This window comes from Rutilus rutilus (genome assembly GCF_951802725.1).
Source record: "Rutilus rutilus genome assembly, chromosome: 1".
NCBI classification, from domain to species: Eukaryota; Metazoa; Chordata; class Actinopteri; order Cypriniformes; family Leuciscidae; genus Rutilus; species Rutilus rutilus.
This window is the reverse complement of record NC_140209.1, coordinates 14,383,390-14,402,493: the sequence shown is the minus strand read 5'-3', so window position 1 is coordinate 14,402,493 and position 19,104 is coordinate 14,383,390. Positions and strand designations below refer to the sequence as shown.

The window sequence follows — 19,104 nt, the reverse complement described above, 5'->3', positions numbered from 1 at the left end:
GATGAGCTTCTCTAGACTACAGCAGTTTGTAAAAGAAATGCCTTGACATTATGTAATCATATTTCTGTTTCAATCTTGTTTTTAATAGTTGTAACATCAACTACAGCAACAACACTGACTCCAGACACCACAGCAAACTCTCTGAATCCAGGTGTGTGTGAACGAACTACAGCAGCAGCTTCTACACAAGTTTTGTTTTAGATGCCGTCAGTAAATAGATATTCCACATTTCAATGTTTCTGCAAACTTAGAAATGCAAGTGTGCTAGAAACTCACTTATAAGTTATAACATGAATATCTATGAATGAATAAAGCATAAAATAGATTTTTTTTTGTCAATGGCGATAGTCTTTCTCCTCCTGACACCTTGAGATTGAAGTAAGAAGATAATGATGGCAGACTCGTGCACATATCCATCATTTCTGTGATGTGAAGCTCCAGTATTATGTGTTGATGATGTTGTGTATATGTGGCATTATGTGTTGAACTGAACTAACAGACGTGATCCACAGATCCAGGAGAAACTGAAGTCAGTGTGACTGCTGGATCATTATACAGAGGTACGACACGTTCATTTATACTGACAGCTTTATAACATTAAACTATCAGTCAGTCTGTAAAAGCTTCATCAATAACTGTTGATAGTTGAATACCCTTGACTTCAGTCATGTACAGTTTCTCTTCTTCCTCTCATGTTTCCTGCAGTGATTGTGATTATTGTTGAGATCGCAGTGTTTGCTGCTCCTACTGTGATTCTTCTTCAGATCATCTGTGCAAGAAGAGCTGGTGAGTTTTGAGCCGCACACAATCTGATGATTCACACTCATCTGATCTGGAACAATCTGCAATCATGATAAAAACACATACGAGAGGTCAGTCAATGCTTTTGTTTTGCAGGGAGGAAGGACTCGAAGCACCCAGAGGAAATAGAGATGCCTGCAATATTACAATAAAATACTGGTGAGTTTTGAGCAAATCTGCAACAATATTTACAATAGCAAAAACTTACAGAGGATTGTTCATCGTTTTATTTTCTTCTTCTCAGAAAACAAAGAAAAAACTCTGATCATCCTGAAGAAAGAGTGACACAGAGTTTAGATTAAAATGTGTTTTTTTTTTTGTTTGTTTTTTACAAATAAAAGGCCAGATTTATCTTTATTAACATCCCAGTCAACACGTTGATCTCACAGTGATCTCTCCATATGATCACAATGTGAGTCACAAGCAGGCCCGGCTCCAGATGTGAGATGAAGGGTGGGCCGGGCGGATTGGGGGGTTGGGGAGGGGGTGAGAGGGTGTTCTTTAATGCTTTAGTCTCACATGTCTATTGATATAGTTTTAATATCATAAATTTAAGGCAATTGTAAGGGTTGTTTGTTTGTTATTGTTGTTTGTTTGTGTTTTCAGTAACACTTTAGAATAATGGTCCGTAGTTAACAAGTAGCTATGCAGGAAGTAATAGGTAGTGCTGCATTAACACCGAACTTAATACTATTAACTAATATGGAAGCAATATTAACTAATCAGTAAGTAATATCTAATTTAGTACAAAGGTAGTTCCTTGGTAGGTGTTTGATTATTACTAAAGAAATATATCCTCATTGAGAACTACTTGTGAACTAAGAAATAATAACCAATTAATTACTAATCACAAAAGTAACATGTCTAAAAAGTGAACAATTGTGTGTGTTTTTTTTTTTTACGTTTAACATGGTCGTAACATTTCAGAAGCTTGTGCCTCAAATGGGTTCTTTGTGGAAACAAGTAACTTTGTGGTTTATGAATATTATATCCCCCCAAATACATTAGCTACAGGTTGAGATTGTGACTACTACTCTTGCCAAAGGATGGACGTATGTTTTATGTTTATTTCAAACTTAAACATAGAATAATACTAATAATGATAATTTGTTCAAAAACGTTAATTCCTCACTAATTACTCAAGCATTACCTTGTCATCCCGCAGGAACTACTAGCGATGTGGCCCATTATTTTAAAGTGAAAAACACTTTATATCACTAGTAGTTAACGCTTGTGTTACCTTAACGCAAGGTAAAGCTTGTGTAATTAGTGAGGAGTTAACATGTTTTTCACTTTAAAATAATGGGCCACATCACTAGTAGTTCCTGCGGGATGACAAGGTAATGCTTGAGTAATTAGTGAGGAGTTAACGTTTTTCACAAGTAATACAAGTTATTTAATTTTATATTTGACACATACTGTACATGCATAAATTTCTGTGAGGCACTAGTAATATTCTAACAAACACTGTAATCTGGAAGATGTGGTTTTGCACTTATCGCAACAAATGCAGCCAATTTCTTCATTAAGGATGCAAATGGTTTTTGACGAGAGAACATCAATGTTTATATTCATATCCTAAAGAGAAGTCCTCCTCAGGCGGCTACTGTAACATAAAGGTAGGTCTTTGGAGTCTGAGACATATTGAACTGACACTCAATAGAGCTCATAATAGTGAACTAATCCAATCATGAGAGTGTCAGCATCACTTCCTAATTATTTACAATTTTAAACAAATTATCATTATTAGAATTATTCTATGTTTAATTTTTAAATAAACAGAGAACATACGTCCATCCTTTGGCAAGAGTAGTAGTCACAATCTCAACCTGTAGCTAATGTATTTGGGGGGATATAATATTCATAAACTGGTTTCCACAAAGAACCCATTTGAGGCACAAGCTTCTGAAATGTTACGACCATGTTAAAAGTAAAAAAAAAAAAAAAAAAAACACAATTGTTCACTTTTTAGACTTTTGTGATTAGTAATTAATTGGTTATTCTTTCTTAGTTCACAAGTAGTTCTCAATGAGGATATATTTCTTTAGTAATAATCAAATACCTACCAAGGAACTACCTTTGTACTAAATTAGATATTACTTACTGCTTAGTTAATATTGCTTCCATATTAGTTAATAGTAATATTAAGTTCGGTGTTAATGCAGTACTACCTATTACTTCCTGCATAGCTACTTGTTAACTACTGACCATTATTCTAAAGTGTTACCAAGTTTTCTTCATTATAATATTTTTTTGTATATATTTTGCAACTATTTAGTAACTTTTATATATATGAAGTCTTCAGATGCAAAAGCCTCTAAGTGCCATCTGACATTTGTATCAAGCTCATATATTTAGGTATATCTCGGTTATTTCACTTTAATGACAATTAATAGGTAATTTTCATTGCCATTAAAGTGAAATAACTGAACATAAACATACAAGCTTGATAAAAACGATCATTCTGGAAAACTTCAGGTGGCTCTTAGAGGCTTTTGCATCTGAAGTCTTCATATATAGATACAAATGTTTAACGTTTATTTTTACATTCCCTCTTTTTGCATTTGTAATGTATATATATTTTACCCCTTAAAGGGATGTTTCGGAGTAAAATCAACCTAGGGTCCTTTGCACCATGACCTCGAGCCAAACTCCCCCCAGAAGCCTTTTATCCCTTGATCAAACATTATTAAAGTTAGAGCTTATTTAGAGATATCAGCTGAATGGCTTAGTGCAAGTACTAATGGATCCTCTGATGTATCTCGTAAATTACCCCACTAATAATCCCCAGAATGGTGGCAAACTTCTACAGTAGTACAAATAGGTTTTGTACTCATAAAACAAGGCATTGGAAAGTTTGTAAGTACAAGAATGGTACCTTCTGCAAGTGAATCTCCACTAAAATTCAAGCTTAAGAGCGCCGCCGCGCGCATGCAAACAAACAGACGGAGAACTAAAATATACATATTGCTAAATATATTTGTTGTTGGAGACAATAAATGTGCCATATGTGGAATTTTAAACCTACAAGTAGATTTTTATGAAAGTGCCCATAATGGGGTAATCAAATGCAGACTAATTTAATCAATTTAAAAACAAAAGCATTATTTTTACTTTTAGATTGTAATGCTACATTGTTAGAATGGAATGTGATTTGAACCACCTTTTTGCACATAATATATTGCATAGCCTACATTACATTCACTTTATTACATGGCTTGGTTGAATTCCAGTGTAGAATGCAGTGTGTTATTTCTTGATAACAGACCGCTGCGAAGTATAACACACTGTTGCCATGAAAAACAGAGCGTTGCTATGGACGCAGGATTCTAACCGTAGAGACGGAACGGACTATTTTCTTTAGCGGAAGCAATTCAATCGTTTTTAAATCAATAAACTCCTTTTTAAATCAATATTTTGTGTCAAATTATTGATTTACTTGGTAGGTAGCCATGTAATAAGCGGGATAATGTAGAGCGAGGCGGTTGTTATACAATTGATTATAGTAATGTTTCTACAGTATGACATCCAAAAGTGTTTTAATAAAATAAACTGTATACGTTTTTTTTTTTAATTCCCCTCCAAAATGTATTTTAAATGTGTACTTTAATTGTACACATTAAAGTTGTTTTGTAAAGTTGTTACATGGTATTTTAGCATGCTCTCTAAATTCATGACTTTTATCACACACAAAAAGAAATCACTTGCTGATTCACTTCTCACATCTCAGCCTAGATTTCGGCCCAAAATTGCAGATTGCATTAAATAATTGTTTTAACTAATTGTATATCAGTGAGGGTTAGGATTTGTCAGGAACCAGTATTGTACAATATTAGAAAATCATTGTAGGGACAAAAAAACACATAAACCTGAAAATTGTTTATGGAGTAAAGAAATTTCTCTAAACTGTAGAATTATTGAAAATTAATTTTTCTGATTTATGACCCATTACCAATGATTCCTCTATTATACTATGCAGTGGAATTCAGCTACGCTGTACTATTTATTTTCACTTGCAGGAAAGTTGAGATGTGCATTCCCTGATGTGGACTCTCAACAAACTCTCAAATGACCGAAAACCTAGCAGTCTTAACATGTACACAATTGTTACTAATTTAAACTAATAAAAGTATTGTCTTCATATATAGTTGCCATTTCATTCTTTGTGTTATTGTGCTTTTACCCTAGTTTGTAGGGTATAGAGATGTTTGTGAACAGTCATGGTATGTGTTGTGAATAAATGTTAAATGTAATACAGCAAGTGTATTTGATGTCACATAACATGACTGACTGTAGCAATTTACCTTGTATATCAACATGTCACCACTAAAGCCTTGTCTTGCATGTGTACTATATCTTCAGATTATGACTAGTATGCAAGTAATATCACAGGTTTATCATGGACAAACAACTTTTCTAGCAGGAATACTATAGAATGTTGGGGTTTCAGCCAGTCCTGCAGGGGGCGCAATGCAGCAGAGCCAGCAGAAGTACTGTCGATGTCGAGGCCATGAGGCCTAGCATCCTTTGAAGGTTCTGAGTAGGGCTGGGCGATATATATCGTGAGCAGTGGCGGTTCTACATTGAATTACACCCTGGGCGAGACCCCCTTCGAGCGCCCCCAATACTATTTATTTCCCCAGAAAACAAGACTTAATATCTTATGTCAATTTACTACTTTAGTAAAATAACGTTATGCATCTTTATTTAAGAAATGTTTGATATTTGGACTGGAAACAAGACAAAAATACTAAGTAAGAAAAGCATTTTTTTTCAGTGTAATAACTGAACTTGTAACAGTTTTGTTGCAAAGAACAATATTATGGTGAAATTAGATCTCGTGTTTGAGTTAAAACCGAATTATTGTTAAGCATAGAAAGAATCATAGCAAAAAGGCTAACAAATAAGAGTTATACCCAACAATTAATATTGCCCCTTCATTCATGACATGGATACCGTAATCATACAGAGAAAACATAGTTGCATTGCATACCTTTATCTTTCGCTCGTTTCTAAATTGGGCACCTGATGGCTTTGACTTTTCTTGTCCATCTCTTATTTGGCACTCGACATCGACAATCAACAGATTTCCCCTGATCCCCCCCATAACAACTGTCACTCACGACGAGTCACATCCAGAAGTCAAGACTAAACCAATTCACCTTGGTGGTGGTGACCAAGTAATCGTTTTGTATTACCTATTTTTATTAGCCATTCAGACCATTCAGAAAATCAAAAATGTGCAGGAAATATAGAGGCCTGTATTTATAATATTATGAATGAAATGTGCGTTATTTGGAAGAAAGTCGAGGTGTGACTGACTTCGATAACTATATGGACACACACATTGGTGCGGGGCTGTAAAACAACCACTGGCTAAAGATGCTCTTTAGAGAGTGATATGCTCAATAATTGTCCCTGATAGCCACAGAGTATTTTAACACTTTTGAGTGTGGTCTAAGATAAATTCCCAGGAGAGTTAATTTAACACTGGAGTTTTTGCTGTGTATATATAGATGAAGTGTGATCTTGACACATCTGTCAGTGCAACTCTTCTGGAGGTTGTGAATTTGTGGTTTCACAAGCACAAACTTAGTAGCCTAATAAAAGCTTCATGGTACACACACACATACAGCAACACAATGTGTTAGTGATGTGATGGGAAAAAAAAGTGTAAAAAATACATTGTATTGGGTCACTTAAAAATAACTGTATTTCATTATGCTGAAATGTTTTCTCTGACAAATAATCAGTAGCTACAATAGCTGGGTTTCCATCCAACCGTAAAGTTTAGAAATTTTGCGTTTCCATCACTCATTTCTGATGCGATACTTCAAAATATGCATAAAAACAGGGTGATGGAAACAGCTAATGAGAGGATAAATATATGTTTGTATTGATTTGTGTGGAACGGTTCATTCAAAGCACTTTGTTCAGTGTCAAACATAATACTTCTTTATGGACTTGGTTGGTTTCTGGACGCCACTGTACAGTTCAGTTCACTTTCTGATCCAGAGCTTTTCAAACTCAACACAGTTTTACACCAGAGATCTTTCTGATCGCTTCTTCAGCTGTGTCATAGAGTCAGGACTAAACACTCAGATGATGAGATCAGAGGAAGTAACCAACCAGAGGAGGAGCTGATGATGTTTAAAGGAAGAGCTGTAACTATATATAATGAAGAGAAAGACTGACAGAAACACAAAATGGCTGGTAAGTGTGATCTGTGTCTGCTGGGACTGATCATTCTCTCTTCACTTCTCACAGGTAAAGACATCTGTATTTTCTCTAAAGACATTTAGTGGAATTAGTCTGGAAAGAGTTCATTTGAACATGCTCAGTTTATTCTTGCACACATTCACGTTGTGATCTCAGAGTTGTGTATTGATACACAAAGATCATACTGTATTATTCCTGATACTGGACATAGTGTCACTCAAACATCTGATGATGAAGAATTATCTTCATATTAAGAGTGTGTCAGTGATTTGAACAGCTCTCTGATAAATAATAATAGTTTGATACTAATGATAATTCAAAGCATGAACGATGGAGTCATTATGGATTCATGCATGAATAACGGCAGCCTTAACTACATGTTAGTACATGTTTGATAGTTAATGCATTCATTAACATTTATGGATAAACCAAATCAAACTGCCGCTTTAAGAAGGAATAAGAAGTACCCTGACTGCACCTCCGTTCTCTGACTTCTGGAAAAGTCACACAACAACTGAACTGGGCTGAATACTTCTTGTATCTCAAATAACAGAGGTTTAGTTGATGATGATTTATTGAAAATAATAGTTTGGTTTGATGTCACCATTGTGGTGATCAGTGTTTGCTTTAGTTGGTCAGTTTGACTCTTGATGTTTTAATGTTAGTTTTTCTCTGGCTGCTGGAACTGTGTGTTATGGCAAGAACAGTAAGAGAAAAATGTGATCAGGTGATGTCATCTTCTTGATGATGACGATAATGATATAATCATCATGTTGTGTTCTGATCAGCTGATCTCTTCTAGACTTTCAAATGTGTTATTAATTTCATATAATTGATTATAGTAATGTTTCTATAGGATGACATCCAACATTTTTGTAATAATAAAAAAAAAGTGTATAAAAAACACTAAATATTTTGTATCTCCTGCTTCACTTATGGCGCTTTTCCACTACACAGTACCAGCTCGCCTCGGCTCGGCTCGGCTCGGCTCGACTCGGCTCTGTTTGGTTTTCCACTGTGTAAAAGTTGTACCTGTACCTGCTTCCAGGTACTTTTTTTCGTACCACCTCCGGCGAGGTTCTAAGCGGGCTGAGGCGAGCTGAGGCGATACTAAAATGTGACGTGAAATCATGGCAGACTGCTGATTGGTCAGAGAGAATCGTCACTATTCACTGCGTCATCATTGCACGCGCCAGATGCATTATCCTGAAAAAAAAAAAGCAAAAACAAAAAAAAAAACATCCAAAAACAGCATACACTCGATTTCCTCCATTGTCCTGTGTGTGTAGGTAGCGGGTGTGTCTCGCGTAAGAGATTAAGTCAGGGCAGTTTCCTGCGGCGTCGCTATGACGACCAGGTACTATTGTGGAGGTACTATCTGCAATGGAAAACGGAGCGAAAAGCGAGCCGAGCCGAGTTGAGGCGAGTCGAGTCGAGCTGGTACTGGTAATGGAAAAGCGCCATTAGACACACTCAAACCTCAAGAATCGGCGCGTGAATCTCTATAATGGTGTTGTGCTTCATGCTGCAATGCATTCTGGGAGCCACTGATTAGTTTTGTATGATGCACCCAGAATGCATTGCTGCATAAAGCATGTCACCGTTATTGAGATTCACACTTTGATTCTTGAGGTTTGTGTTTGTCTCGTTGAAGGCGTTTAAATCTTATTGTGCACAGTTTTTGTTTTTTATAATAAATACTAATACTAAATAATTTCTGATTAAAACACTGGTGGTAGTGATGGGCAAATGAAGCTTTGGTGAAGCACTGAACCACAGTAACAGCGCCCTCACCTGGTGAAGTGCCAAGGCTGCATCTAAATGATCCCGGCTAGATAGTGGACAGGAGGCTTTAAGACAGCCTTTAAGATTTAGTCCCTGGGTGAAGTCAGACCGTCACATTATGATCAACAAGTAGCCAGCATACTTGATCACATTTTCTCTTGCTATAATAAACACTTATAGCAGCCAGAGAAAAACTTACATCAAATAGTCAAGGCCAAAGAGCCCAACTAAAGCAAACACTGATCACCATAACGGTGACCAAACCAAACTATTACGTTCAAACAAACTTCGACATCTAAACCTCTTTTAAGAGGTGCAGTCCTGTGTCTGCTGGGAAACTTCCCGCTAAAACTTTATAAGAATGTTAGGGGATAATGTTCTATCAATGTTAGGACTAAACATGTTTAAAATGTTTTAGAGAGTGTTATCCTTCCTTTAGGAGAACATTCTGGTAACAAAATAAAATGATCTACAGAAACCATTACAAGAACATAACAACACTGATAGAACAACAACATTTCTATCTGGGATGAGCTCATATTGTGGCCACAGAGAGTGCGCTGTGAGTTACACTTTTAGAGTTACACTTTTAGCTCACTGTGACTCACATTGATGACGTTGTGACCACATGGTGAGATCACTGTTAGATTAAAGTGTTGACTGGGCAAGTAAAGTCATGACAAAATAATGCATTAACAAATCATTTAATAAAATATGATTAAACATGCACTAGGATAATATTTGTATTCCTTTACACCACCAGTACAAAAAAAAGGGTTATAAAGGTTATTTGTAGTTATTTTATTATTTATTTACATCATTAAACATATAGACTCAAAATAAACAAACCTGTAAAGACACACACATGGCACATTTACAATCAAATATGGCACGTACACAAGTTAATTGAAGCATATACAATTAAAAAACAATACAGTTAATTACTGTACATAACTTCCTGGAAAATTCCCAATTTAAAACTCATGCAAACATGACAATAATTATCAATTCGGTTTACCAAAGCAGTCAACATATATTAGATTAAAATGCCAGCATTACCTTATAACAACACAACTAACACACCGAGAGCACCTATTCATGACGAATAATTCGAACGGTGCAAGATTATTTTCCCATTAATTTAATAGATCTATACTCTAATTAAACGTGGAAAATAGACTAATAACTACCACTAATAAATGAATAAATCTAAACCGTTTTCTGATTTTAATTATTCATAAATATTTAGTCATATTTTTTTTTTCCTGGAACTACAGTATGTTGGGTTTGTTTCTGGTGAGACACTTATAGCTAAAAAAACCAAAACTATTTTCGGTGTTTACAGAACACTAGAAGCACACGATATAAATATATTTATTAATTATTATTATTTTTTTTAACCAGAGCTTGTTCAGTGATTTGTTTAGTCAATCTGTTACTAATAATCTTCAATAATATATATTTTGCGCCTCCTGCTGGAAAACATTATCATCACACATCAGGACTGAGAAACTTCACATTACAGTGTCAGAAACTGACAAACAGATCAAATGCAGCTACGGTTATTGTTTTTATTAATTAATTGAATTTTATTTATTTATTTATTTTAGTTGTTGTATGCCATTTTTTTATTTTATTTTTTATTAAGCAAACAATACAATACTGATAAGTACATAAAGATAACAAGAAAACCAAATACAGACATATATATAATGTTGAAAAAGCAAGTATCAGACAAATACGACAAGAGAAAATGACGGAAAGCAAGAAAAGAATGCATAATACGAAAGAAAACCAATGGGTAAACAAATAAACAAACATGCAAAAACAACCTAATACATAAAGCAATATGGATGAACATACATATCTCCACATACACACATATATACACATATACACACTTACATGCATACAAACATTCACATCTACATACATATATATACATAGACACCTTGCACGTCTCTCCTTCCAGAATGTGTTTTTGTAAAGTAGAGCTTGTGTGATGTTATTGCTATCATTTATTATTTATTGTAAAAAAATATATATATACAGTATGCAAGGAAGAAGGGATATAGATGGGGACAGATAGAAGAGAAAAGTAGAAAAGAAGAGATGGAAGTGAAAATGGGGGGAATGGGAAGTTAAGATGGCTATTGCCTGGTTGAATCGATTTATTTCTGTATTGTGCACATTCCACTATCCTGCATCTTGCATGAGTTCACCAAGACACAAAAAAGGGGAGCCAGGAGAACAAAGAATAATTCATATATTCATATTAAAATCATATTTAGATTTTTCATTTATATATATATATATATATATATATATATATATATATATATATATATATATATATATATGTAATTATAATTTAGATATAGTTGTGGTAGTGGAATCAATTATGAGTTTGTAGAAAAGAAAGGGAAGGAGAGAAAAAACAAAAACAAAACGGTACTTATATGCAAGATACATGTGTAGTTCATGCCTTTAAATCCCTTCACACAAATCATATAGCAACAGTTAAAAGTAATTCAGAGTAATTGTAGAATATTTACATATATACCTACAAACATACACACCCATATACCCACTCACATAGACATACATATGCAGGGGCGTCAGTTTGTGTTGAAAAGTGGTGGGGACAAAAAATCTGATGAAAAAACATTACAGCAGGACGGGAAAAATATTGAATAACGGCGCATCAAAAATGGGCATAGCGTAGGCCAGACAAATACTGTCATTATGTATGCCACAAAAAAAAAAAAAAAAACTAAAATCCAAACTATTTTAAAACTATAAGATGGCACGCAGGCCCTCTCTCTCGCATGCACACGCACACGCACACACACACACACACACACACACAAAGCCAATTTTTTTTTTTATTGATCTGTAAATTACTTAATCGGCTAATTAACTAAATCAATCACAGTGCAAATATATGCTATATAAAAACTCCCCTACCTGTACTGTTGATCAACATCTTCTCTTAAAGTTGAAAATTTTTAAAACGTCAAGAAGAACTAACGATGTTAGCTGGCTAATACATGGATGAATGAAACCTCCTCCCCAACACTTCGAGGTCTGAACGTAGCACATCATGTCCATCCATTCCTGCTCAGGCCAGAGCGCAAATCCATGAAGCTGGAAAGGAGCGGTAGTCCCATGGAATTTCTAACACGTTCTAACAACGTAGAGTTCAATATAAGACTGACATTGGTCAGTAGCAAATCTGCGTGTTCGGGGCGTGGCTTTGCGAAGGGTCAATTCGCTCCGTGCACGGTGACCGTTGATGTTCGAACTTGAGTGTGTGGGCCAGTACTTCCGGTGAAAACTTCTGGTGATCTGAGTCTGACAGCGAGAGCGAGAGACAACAGTCAGTGACCGAGTTCCATTACAACAGAGATATTTTTTCACAATGAGTGTTTTTAGGATTCAAGAGAGGCGACTTGACTTTCAGAGGGTGACAGCCTCAGCACTTCATCGTTGTGTGCCGTTATGTACCGTTTCGTCACGTTACAACAGAGAAGTCAGCTTTCATGCATTCCCCGTTGACGCTGCGGTACGGGCTGAGTGAGAAGATCCGGAGGGATGACTTCAACCCGACCAAATTTTTAAAGGGATACTCCACTTTTTTTGGAAATAGGCTCATTGCCGTACCATGGGTGCTGCAGGCGTAATGATATGACGCAGCGCCTGAAAATAGTCCCCAGCTCGGTAGCCTATTATCAGGCGGCAGGCGCTGCGTCATATCATTACACCTGCTGCACTCATGGTACGGCAGCAAAGTTTCTTGATTATTACGCAGGAATGAGAGTATAGTTCCTAGCCATATCAAGCTAGAAAATCGCAACTTTTAATTTTCCGTCGGTTTTAGTACATGATGTAACTACAGAAGAGTCAAGTTTTAAATAGGAAAAATATCGAAACTCTTTGTTCATTTTTTTGAGAGAGATGCTAATGGTCCTGTCTGGTTCAATTCATTATGCTAAGCTATGCTAAAAGTGGTACCCCCAGACCCTTTTTCCAAAAAAAGTAGAGTATCCCTTTAAATGCATATACTTTTCAGTGCATTTCACCTATGCGTTTCTATGCTTTCTTTTACTGCATTTATTTTGTGCAAGTGAGATGAGTATAGATCTGTTTCATAAATCATTATTTGTCTGGTGTTTATTAGCAGTATACAGTATTGTACTACGTGTAAAATATACACAAACTAACCTATATTAAATTGTTTACAGGTAGCCTACCTACAGTAAAAAATGTAAATGTAAAATATGTGATGATAATATTGATCGAGCAATTGATGAAAGTAAAAATATATGCGCAGAATTGAGAAAATAGTATTTATGGAGATAAATCGTAGCCTATCACAGGGCAAACATGTGAATGTTCACGGTGCATTTTATGCAAACAACTCTAATCATAGTTGTAACTCTATATTTACAGTAGGCATAATTGTCATTGCGTATGTGTATGCAGCATAAGTCAAATACAATCTTCTGTTCGTGAATCATAAATCTGACTATGCATCCGTGCATTTAATTGCCATTGGCTCGTGTGATAGCAATATGGATTTTAGTAGTATTTTAAGTGATAATTGATAAATAAACCTTTAACATTTCTTGGTTCGCTTCATTTTTCAGAACATTTTAACCAAATGCTTTCAAAAAGTGGTGGGGACAAAATCAGCCATTTCAAAAAGTGGTGGGGACATGTCCCCAGCGTCCCCAGTGTAAATGACACCTATGCCTGATAGTAGAAATATTAATAACAATAATAGTAAAATGTCTTAGGTATATACGTACACGCCCTACACATACATAATATATTAACTAGTAAAATGCAAAACAATAGCACGAATATATCTGCACTGTAAAAATAAATCCTAATTTTACAGAAAATAACTGATTTTTTTACGATCATTTTCTTTCATTTTAAATTGTACTCAAAACACTTTAAAATTACAAAAAATATCTGTAAAATAAAAATTCAGCTGTTATTTTAGGTATTGTGACATTAATGACAAATTACAGTAATTCACACTTTTTATACAGAACATTTGTTGTATTTTTCATACAGTATTTTTTCTGTTTTCTTAAATTACATAAAAATGTATGTAAAATTACAAATATAATCTGTAATTTAACAGAAAGAAAACAGTTAAATGATAAAATGGTCAAATGACTGTCAGCTCCCCAAAAAACTGTAAAACATCCTAAATTAAATAAACTGAAAAACACTGTTATTTTACAGGTATTTCCTGAATAATCACGATCAAAAACCTTCATTGTAAAAAAAATCTTAAAAAAAGGGTCAAATGACTGGCAGCTGCGGCTGCCAAACAAAAACCTTAAAATTAAAGTCAAATATGGTAATTTAAATAAATCGAAAAAGCACTGTAATTTCACAGGTATTTCCTGCATTATTATAATCAAATACCTTGTCATCACATGCATGAAAGTAATCATCTTGAGTATTGAGATTGCAGTGTTCGCATTTATTTGATTATGATAATCCCATTTTAAACAGTTTATGTTGGGATAAATGTGTTCTGTGTATTACTTTAAACTGGATTAGTTGAACATTAGTATTTCTGCTTAAACTAAATGTATTTAAGCAGACTTGTTTACAGAAATTAACATCTGTTTTTATGTTAAGGTCATTTTCCCGTTGTTTAATAGGTATTGAACATAAAAAAAAAAAAAAAGATTGGGAAAAAAAGGGAAAAAATCTGACAATGACTTGCTGATATGCACGGAAACCAGCCATGTATTGGGCATTTCTTGGTTTGCCATCATGTGGTCCCATGCCATCTTTGTCCTCCTCCTCCACCACCTCTTCATCTTATTCCTCCCTGTTAAGTAGGACTCTCTCATATGCCCTGACAACAACTACACACATTCTCAAACTGCTGAGGTGTTGTGGCTGCAGTCTGGACAACTGAAGATGGAGGCTGAGGCCAGGGAGGGTTGTTTGGAGGACTAGGAGATGGCAGATGAAACTGATGAAGGACCTGACTCAGGCTCAGGTTGAGTTACCTCTACTCCTCCATGGATGTCAGTACCACCACAAATGCCATTTGAAGCACTTGTGCCAAGTATTGACAAGGCCTTTTCTTCCTCTGCTGTGAGAAGGGGGGACTCATTGGTCCCACCACCTGTTTTATTAAATGTTGTCCTCTGCAGTGCCCTTTTCCTTTTAGCAAGGCTGGCAAAGTCCTGCCACTTCTTCCTGACCTCCTTCCCTGATCTTCTAATGCCACTAGTAGCAGTCAGTTTTCTAGCAAAATCCCAGATTTTTAGTTTTTGTTTATTTGTATGACTTCCATTAAACCTGCTGAAAATAATGTTTGTATAGCTCCACCTCCTCTAAAATGACATTAATCTCCTCTTTTAGAAAAAAAAAAAAAGTATTTTCTTTGTTTTTGGTTTTTTGTTTCAGCCATTTTGCACATCAGTTGAAAACAATTAGGTTAAACATTTCAAAAATACAAGTGTGTGCTACAATTACGAGCCATTCTACAAGGTGACATTTCAGCACTTGACAAACGGACAGCGACTCTTAAAGGGATACTTCACCTCTGGGAAGATGAATGTGTATTTAAAACAGGTCATTTAAGTAGTGTTGTGGCAAATTCATAGTTCTTTTTGGTTCAGGTCTCGAAGAAGTTTCTCAGAGTCGAGGTTCCAGGTCAGAAGAATTAACTTTATTGACAAGCAACAAAGTGAGAAGCCGGCCGGCCGTCCGGACATCTAAGGTTACATTGGCCAGTGTTCATGTCTTATACTTTTTCTTATCGCTAGGTGCCCAATGGATACTCTCAAATCTATTTCTTCCCCTCTGTCACGCCTGGTGACCTTGGCACAGTTAGACATGTCTTCTCTATTGGTCAAACCTCACACAATGGTGCTCTGTTTCATACTTTGTTTTGACACTTCATATTGCTGATGCATACTGGTTATTTTCCATTCTCTCATCCTTCTTCAGGCCTATTTTTTCATGCTTGTCATCATTTTTTGTTTTGTTTCATTACATCATACTTAGACATGGATCAAAGGAAAATTCTCCAACATATCCCCCCTTTGGGACTAATCCTAGTCCCACCTTCATTTCTGTCCCAGAATGTATCTTCATGATCAGGCCTCTCTCCATTATCTTTCAATCATGGCCAATATGGACCATCCATCTCTTATCAATAAGCCCACTCACGAAGGTACACCCTGGAGGAATAGTGAGACCAAACATCTCCGCCCCCACTTGACTAGGGTGGAGTAAAAGATCCCACCTTCCTTTTCTATCATCAATCTTGAAGGGATAGATTACTTCAAACATTTGATTTTTCATCATAATCAACATATCTCAGTGTGCAGACTTGGAGTTACGATTGTCCCACGGTGCCAGAGGAACTGCACAGGCGCTTCCGGTGGCCTGGAGTGCTATCTGGGTTGCTCCATCGTTGCCAGAGGTGCCCTGGGCACTATCTGGTGTTGGAGCAGACAGCGGGCTTTTAAACCACCAGTTGAGTCTGCCCTTGCTGGTCCAGCAATTGGTGACCGCGCTTGTAATTCATTTCTCTGTTTTACCCCGTGAAAACAATTTCCAGTAGTCTAATGCATGTGCTTCACTTTTGATTCATAAAAAACTTTAAAATATTAAAAATAACTCTTTTATAGCGAGTAAAATGATTAGTAAGTGATAAAAATAGTAAAAAACATTCTTATCTTTTCCCTTTATATCTGGTTGCATTACCTCGTACCACGGGCAATGACCTGCTTCAAACCTTTTATCGTCCCCTCTCATTCACATATTCATATTTGTGACTGTTAGTGTGATTATATGTAAAAATATTCTCAGTAGGATTATAAGTGTAAAAAGAAAGAAAAAAGAAAACACTCAGGAAGGGGTCCTTTATAAAAATCAAAGAAACAATTAAAACCCCTCTAACTAACTCCCTGCTCTACTCATGTTCTAATGATCTGTCTAATTTTACCCCAAAAATAAAATACACAGTGTTACTACCTCCCTTTCTATCAAAAACAGAATCAAACTGTTAGAAATCAAAAGTAACAAGGTACCCCATTCCTTACTCCTTCACCAGACCTCCTTACAGGAAGTCATCTAGTTCGTCCAGTCCTGGCCCATTTGGTGCACTCTTGTGTTTGTGCACCCGATGTCAACTGCCGATGGCCTGACCGACACATTAATCATGTTTGGCAGCCACGTTGGTTAGCATGGATCTGAGAAAAGGCACAACACAGCAGAACAAAAAAAGAAACATACAACAGCCACAGCTATTATTATTCCCACCTTAAAGAACCATTCTTTCCAAGACCCAAATATAGAGTCAAACCAGTATTCAACTTGTCTGTCTCTCCCCACATTCTCAGCAACTTCTTGTCTCAGATCCTTCAGCTTCTTCATGGCCCTAGTAAAAACTCCATCAGAGGCTGTGTTATTCGGAATAAAGGTACAACAGTCAATTCCAAACATCACACATACCCCTCCTTTTTCTGCCAGTAGCCAATTCAGAGCTTGTCTATTTTGCCATGTCATTTTGCTGGTGTATTTTAGCTGATGGCCTAAGGCATCCATTGCTTGATCTTAGTCTTAATGGTTCTGTTGATTGTCAGAGCTAATCTGAGATGGTATGCCAAATCTTGGGATGACTTCTTTGGTTAAAATTTTATCAGTTTCTGCTCCTTGGTCTGCTGAGGGTTCTGCTTCAACCCATATGCTAAATCTATCAATGAAAACTGTATCGGTATCTTTTTCCTCTTACTGATTTTATCATGTCCTCATAATCCATCACTAGATGTTTGAAGGGTCCTTCTAGAACTGGGATAGAGCCTATTGGAGTTGCTGTTCCTTTTCTGACATTATTTTGTGAATCTTTGTCTTTTTTATTTTTCTAATTTTATTTGTCTAATAATTAAATTTTTCTAATAATCTAATCTCCCCCCTTGCGCAATGGTCAACCATGCGCATCTGGAATGAAAATGTTAAGCAATAGGCTGGTGTCTATCATATGGCCTTCATGTGATCTCCATATATATTGTTAGTGTCTCTCTTGTCGCCCCCCTTTGCTGCCATATATGTATTTCAGATTGATAGGCTCTGGATTGCATTTGAGCAATGCTGTCTACAGCAGGTAGGGGCTGGATCAGAACAGACGGTGCCATAACTGCTAATTGACATCCTGAGGCTTGTTTAGCCTGTATATCGGCCGCATTATTACCTTTGTTTACAAAGTCATTGCCTTTTTTTTATGAGCTTGACACTTGATAATGGCCAATTTGTTTGGAAACATCATAGCTGTGATTAGTTTAGTAACTTGGTCCCCATGTTGGATTGGGGTTCCATCACTCTTTTTGAATCCTCTTTGTTTCCATACTGCACTAAAGAGATGACATACGCCATCAGCATATGCAGATTCGGTATAGATGTTGGCTACTTTGTTTTTAGCCAACATGCAAGCTTCAGTAAGTGCTTTTAGTTCGGCCAGTTGTGCTGAGCAAGGTTGTTCACAATGCTGCATCACAACAGAATTGAAATCATCTCCATCTCTTTGTACAACAGCAAAACCAGCATGATTACCTAAATGGTTTCTAAAACACGAGCAATCCACAAAGTAGTCCACGTCTGCATCAACAATTGGTGTTGATTCCAAATCTGGTCTCAGACGAGTAAAGGCTAGAGAGGCAAAAATACATTCATGAGGTGTTCCCTCCCCCTCTAGCTGGACAAAATTAGCTGAGTTTGCTGCAGTAAATATCCCTATTGTAATATCAGGATATGTTAGTAACATGGAGTATCCCAGCTGGCATTTTAACGTAGAGTCAGCGTTGAATCAACGTCAGGTGTCAGTGTTGGATAACCGTTGGATTTTGTTTAGATTTTGCAAATCTAATCAACGTTGAAATAGCAACGTCATTCCAACGTCAATCTAATCAACGTTGAAATAGCAACGTCATTCCAACGTCAATCTAATCAACGTTGAAATAGCAACGTCATTCCAACGTCAATCTAATCAACGTTGAAATAGCAACGTCATTCCAACGTCAATCTAATCAACGTTGAAATAGCAACGTCATTCCAACGTCAATCTAATCAACGTTGAAATAGCAACGTCATTCCAACGTCAATCTAATCAACGTTGAAATAGCAACGTCATTCCAACGTCAATCTAATCAACGTTGAAATAGAAACGTCATTCCAACGTCAATCTAATCAACGTTGAAATAGCAACGTCATTCCAACGTCAATCTAATCAACGTTGAAATAGCAACGTCATTC

The 19,104-nt window shown here is 36.2% G+C and overlaps 1 long non-coding RNA gene across 1 annotated transcript; it reads left to right on the top strand.

The window, feature by feature from the left end:
* The first annotated feature begins 340 nt into the window (after positions 1 to 340).
* LOC311290761 lies at positions 341 to 1,039 on the top strand. The gene is made up of 3 exons (XR_014627453.1): positions 341 to 560; positions 706 to 786; positions 898 to 1,039. It is a non-coding gene; the product is annotated as an uncharacterized lncRNA (long non-coding RNA).
* Positions 1,040 to 19,104: the final 18,065 nt, after the last annotated feature.